Source organism: Bison bison, unplaced genomic scaffold (genome assembly GCF_000754665.1).
Source record: "Bison bison bison isolate TAMUID 2011002044 unplaced genomic scaffold, Bison_UMD1.0 scf7180017864238, whole genome shotgun sequence".
Classification (NCBI taxonomy): domain Eukaryota; kingdom Metazoa; phylum Chordata; class Mammalia; order Artiodactyla; family Bovidae; genus Bison; species Bison bison.
The window spans coordinates 1,021,788-1,027,734 of record NW_011494810.1 but is presented as its reverse complement, the minus strand read 5'-3'; the positions used below and the strand labels follow the sequence as shown (position 1 = coordinate 1,027,734).

The window sequence follows — 5,947 nt, the reverse complement described above, 5'->3', positions numbered from 1 at the left end:
AGCGGCCTCGGAGGTCCCGCGGCCCTCTCTCCGTCTCTCCCTTATTTCAGCTCTAACGCGAACCTACGCTGTCCAAGCCTGACTCCGTCGGCCGTGAGAAACGGGCCGGGACGGGTGGAAGCACACGCCCACCTGGGCGCCACTCCCAGTTGCTGCCCGAGGCCGACCCAGCACAGCCCGAGGGTCTGGCGCCCGACCACGGTGTCGGGTTCCCGGAGCACAGGTTTGTCCGGCCCTGTACTAAGTTAAATTTAGAATCTGGAACCTGGCTCTTGCTCCTACCCCCACCCACATGAGTGGCCTTTTATCCACTTTTGTAGCTACCTTTCTTGCATTTGTGTCCTCCCCTGCCCGTTTATTCTTTTTTTTTTTTTTTTTTTAAATACAAGTAATACACTTACAGTCAATACCCCCGCTTTATTCAGTGTTATCCTCCTCCCCTAAAAAAAAAAACCCATCCTCTATTGTCTCTTTATCTTTATTTGTACAGCTCTCTGCAGCCCTTCTGGAGCTGCCAATAATATTTGCTCACGCCCGGTCTCCCCTCGGGGGCTTCCCTGGTGGCTCAGACAGTAAAGAGTTTGCTCGCAATTCGAAAACTCGGGTTTGATCCCTGGATCGGGTAGATCCCCTGGAGAAGAGAATGGCTACCCACTCCAATATTCTTCCCTGGAGAATTCCATGGACAGAGGAGTCTGGCAGGTTACAGTCCCTGGGGTCACAATGAGTCGGACACGACAGAGCGGGTAACGCACACACGTCTGTCATGACTCCCTCTGGAGGGCACTCGAAGCAGATTTCTTCCTCAGCCTCCTCAGAAACCGCGCTTGTCAAGGTCACGGGTGACCGCAGCGATCATAACCCAAAGACGAAGGCAGGCGGCTTCTTAGGCTTTACCTCCTCTCTCCTGGGATGTTTCCTCCTTCTAGCACCATCTCTTCCTTGCGGGGTACTGTACTCCCTGGCTTTTCTCCCACTTCTATGGCCTCCTACCAGCTTCTTGGTCACCATGGTTGTTTCCTCTTCCTCTCCCTGCCCTTGCTTGGTCCTTGGACTTTCTGTCTACGCTCACTTCCTTGTGATCTCTTCCACTTTCTTGCTTGAAAGACTTTCTCTCTGCTCTACGGACAAATCTCCAGCCCAACTCTTCCTAGGATACCTGGCTCCCACAGCCAACTCACTGGGCAGCATCTCCACATGAGGCGTTCTAAGGGAGAGTTGCACACTCGACACTTCCACAATGCACTTCTGTCTGCCCCTCCACCTGCTCTTCCCATAGCCTTCCCCACTACACTCCATTTAACAGCAACTCCATCCATCCAGGTGCTCAGGCCCAAACCGGTGAGTCTTCTGAGACTCCCCAAGAGACGGGAAATGTACAGGACCCACCCCTAATCCTCAGCATCTCTTCAGTTCTTCCACAGCATCATCACCTATAATTTGATGATCACAACATTTCTTTCCCCTTCTGTCCCTCTCCTGCCCTATCTTCTCCATCCAGCTGTGAGAACAATCCTGTTAAAAAGTGAAGTCAGATAGGGGCCCTCCTTTCCTCAAATTCTCCCGTGGCTCCCACCTCTCTCAGAGTAAAAGTTGAAGTCTTCACACCGTCTAAAGGTACTATCCATTCTTTCTCTCCATCCCCTGCATACAAAGTGATAGGGGATGCATCCCCTCACCTCCTGTCACTCTCCCCTGCTGCATGGACCCCCTTATTATTCCTGCAATAACATGTCACAAAGCTCCTACCTCAGGGCCTTTAAACTGGCTCTCACCTTTACTTGGACCTCTCTTTTCACAGACACTTTCATGGCTCACATTCCATCTCCTTTCAACCCTTTTCTTCAAACGTCACCTTCTCAGAATCATGCTTTACTCCATTCTCTCTCTCAAGGCTGGCTCTATTTTCTCTTTAGCACTCAACCTCCTCTGAAACCAGAGCTGAAAGATGTAATGAACTATGTCAGTTTTGCTTATGGCCGAACTCCCAGTTTTCTACAGCAGTTCTAGGTACACAACAGAGCTTGATTAACTTTTCTTGGATTCCATTAATTTAAATATGGCTCAAAATTCAGATGTACAGAGCATTTAACAGTGAAAACCTTTGCCCATCGCCTATGCCCCAGCCCCCTTCCAATCCTGAGCATCAACTTTGCAATTCTGAATTACTTTGTACAAATATTGCACACTTTACTACACTCCCTCTTCTCAACAATGCTTGAAACAAGAACTTCCAGATGTACAAGTTGGATCTAGAAAAGGCAGAGGAATCAGAGATGAAATTGCTAACATCTGTTGGATTATAGAAAAAGCAAGAATATTCCAGAAAAACATCAACTTCTGCTTCATTGACTAAGCTAAAGCCTTTGACTATGTGGATCACAACAAACTGTGGGAAATTCTTAAAGAAATGGAAATACCAGACCACCTTACCTGCCTCCTGAGAAACTGGTATGCATGTCAAGATACAACAGTTAGAATCAGACATGAAACAATGGACTGGTTCCAAATTGGGAAAGGAGTACATCAGGGCTGTGTATTGTCACCCTGCTTATTTAACATCTGTGCAGAGTACATCAAGTGAAATGCCAGGCTGGATGAATCCCAAGCTGGAATCAAGATTGCTGGGAGAAATATCGATAACCTCAGATATGCAGATGACACAACCCTAATGGCGGAAAGTGAAGAGGAACTAAAAAGCCTCTTGATGGAGGTGAAAGAGCAGAGTGGAAAAACTGGCTTAAAACTCAACATTCAAAAAACTAAGATTATGGCATCCAATCCCATCACTTCATGGCAAATAGGTGGGGAAACAATGAAAGCAGTGAGAGACTTATTTTCTTGGGCTCCAAAAGCACTGCAGATGGTGACTGCAGCCATGAAATTAAAAAACGCTTACTTCATGAAAGAAAAGCTATGACAAACCTAGACAGCTCCTTAAAAAGCAGACGTCACTTTGCAGACAAAGGTCTGCAGAGTCAAGCTATGGTTTTTCCAGTAGTCATGCATGGATGTGAGAGCTGCACAGTAAAGAAGCTGAACGCCAAAGAATTGATGCTTTCCAACTGTGGTGCTGGAGAAGACTTCTTGAGAGTTCCTTGAACAGCAAGGAGATCAAATCAGTAATCCTAAAGGAAATCAACTCTAAATATTCATTGGAAGGGCTGATACTGAAGCTCCAATACTTTGACCACCCGATGCGAAGAACTGACTCATTGGAAAAGACCCTGATGCTGGGAAAGATTGAAGGCAGGAGGAGAAGGGAACAACAGAGGATGAGATGGTTGGATGGCATTACCGACTCAATGGACGTGATTTTGAGCAAGCTCTGGGAGACAGTGGACGGGGAAGCCGGGCATGCTACAGTCCATGTGGTGGCAGAGTCGGACACAACTGAGCGACTGAACAACTCTTCTCTTTGTTTAACAAACGTAGCATCCTGCAGCTAATCTTACTTTGCTTCTTTCGGCTCACAATTCATTTTGGGGCCTCGTGCCGGATGACTTTCCCTTCTTTTTTCACCGCTGCCTCCAAGTGTTTATCCTGGTCCTGTGCTACCCTTGGTCGTCATCTCGGTCGAAGTCCACTCGCTTAGAGTCAGTAGAGGACCCTGGAATAGCTCCCAGCGCTGGCCGCTGGCCTTTGCAGCCTTTCGATTGTCAAAACCAGCAGATGCCTTTCGTTCGACCGTGCTTTTTGCCAATAACCACCTAACAGAAGTTAGAGGAAGGTTTGCGGCGGGCTGGGGATGTAGCTCAGTGGTAGAGCGCATGCTTTGCATGTATGAGGCCCCGGGTTCGATCCCCGGCATCTCCAGAACAAGCAGTAGTTTCTGTTTTGCTTCCTCTCGACCCCAGAGTTTAGAAATGCAGAACCCAAGGAAACACCCTAAATCGTGGAGTTTGCGCAGGTTGTGGGCACGGCGGCGGCCTTCACCCACTCTAGGCTCAACCCCGCGACGGTGCATTTAAACTTCGGACTGAAAATTCACGGATTAAGCTCTGCTATTGCATCAGGATGCAAACATTATCCCTCCTCAGAGCCTGTGTTTCTCAGGGATGGAAAAGGGCTAGGGTGATGGCAGAAAAGGGCGAGCAGAAAAGGGACGGAAGTGGGAAGGACGGTCAGTCAAGCATGATTGGTAGAGTCTGAATTTCTCAGGTTGCCAATAATCTTGTCTTTAGTGGCCCAATTTTGTCCCAATTAAATTCAACTTTAAACTTCAAGCTAGATACAACCGGAACCCTTCCTTCAAGTAAAAGTTAATGAAAAAGAAATTCACGTGCCCGGCTAGCTCAGTCGGTAGAGCATGAGACTCTTAATCTCAGGGTCGTGGGTTCGAGCCCCACGTTGGGCGGCAGGTGTATTTTGCTCTTAACTACCGGAAGGTTGATAGGGAAAAATACTTCTGTTCTTGATCCATGTGTATAAGTTGATGTGGGCTTCTTGCTGTTATGCTCTTGTTCGTTGATTACTGTATCCTTTACCTACTAGCAAAGCAACATTTTAGAAATTATTTAAAGAATCCGCCATACAGTGCAGGGGACGTTAGTTGGATCCCTGGTCTGGGAGGAAGCCGCATTGCCTTGGGCAACTAAGCCCATGGGTAGCAACTGTTCAGCCTGGGCTCTGGAGGCATAGCCGCAACTTCTGAAGCCTAGGTACTCTACAGCCTGAGCTCCACAAGATATACCACTGCAATGAGAAGCTTGTGCACCGCAATTAGAGAAAGCATCCGCCCAGCAAGGAAGACCCAATGCAGCCAAAAATAAATATTTTTTTAAATTGTTCAAAATGTATGTAATAAAATATACTATTTTCACTATTAAAAAATAATTATAGCTGATACACAATGTGTTAGTTTCTGCTATACAGCAGATATATATATCAGTTCAGTTCAGTTCAGTCGCTCAGTCGTGTCCAACTCTTTGCCTGTATGTATATATATATATGTCTATATACATATAGACATATGTATGTATACATATATACTTTGTCATATTCTTTTCCACTATGGTTTATTAGAAGATAGTGAATATAGTTTCCTGTGCTATACAGTAGGATCTTGTTCGTTTTCACTATTTTAAAGTGCACAATTCTGTGCCTCTAAACACACTTACTTGCTAGGCAACCCTCATCACCATCCATCCTCAGAACTTTTCCATATTGCCCAACTGCAATTCTACCCAATGAACATTAGCTCCCTCTCTATCTTTCTCCCAGTCCCTGGCAACCACCATTCTACTCTCTGTCTCTATGCATTTGGCTATTCTTTGTTGTTGTTGTCTAGTCACTAAATCGTGTCCGACTCTTTGAGATCCCATGGGCTGTAGCCCACCAGGGATCCTCCGTCCTTGGGATTTCCCAGGCAAGAATACTGGAGTGGGTTACCATTTCCTTCTCTGGGATCTTCCAGACCCGGGGATCCAACCCACTTCTCCTGCATTGCCTGGTGAATTCTTCACTGCTGTGCCACTCTAGGAACCTCATATAAGATGAATCAAAATTATTTTTCCTTTGTGATTGGGTTATTTCACTTAGTGTGATGTCTTCAAGATTCTTCCATGTTGTAGCATGCTCCAAATTTCTTCCTTTCAAGGCTAAACAACAGGGGGTTCCCTTGTGGCTCAGACGATAAAGAATCTGCCTGCTTTGTGGGAGACCTGGGTTTGATCGCTGGGGTCCCAAAGAGTCAGACACGACTGAGCGACTAACACTTTCACTTTTCAATATTCCATTGTATGTATATATCATATTTTGTTTATCCATTTATCTCTCAGTAGACACTTCAGCTCAGTTCAGTCGCTCAGTCCTGTCTGACTCTTTGTGACTCCATGGACTGCAGCATGCCAGGCTTCCCTGCCCATCACCAACTCTCCAAGCTTGCTCAAACTTATTTCCATCAAGTTGGTGATGCCATTCAACCATTTCATCCTCTGTTGTCCCG

The 5,947-nt window shown here is 46.4% G+C and overlaps 2 non-coding genes across 2 annotated transcripts; both read left to right on the top strand.

Moving 5' to 3' along the window:
* Window positions 1-3,744: 3,744 nt before the first annotated feature.
* On the top strand, window positions 3,745-3,816 carry TRNAA-UGC. Its single transcript has one exon. It is a non-coding gene; the product is annotated as a tRNA-Ala (tRNA).
* Window positions 3,817-4,284: 468 nt separating this feature from the next.
* On the top strand, window positions 4,285-4,357 carry TRNAK-CUU. Its single transcript has one exon. It is a non-coding gene; the product is annotated as a tRNA-Lys (tRNA).
* The last annotated feature ends 1,590 nt before the right edge of the window (window positions 4,358-5,947 follow it).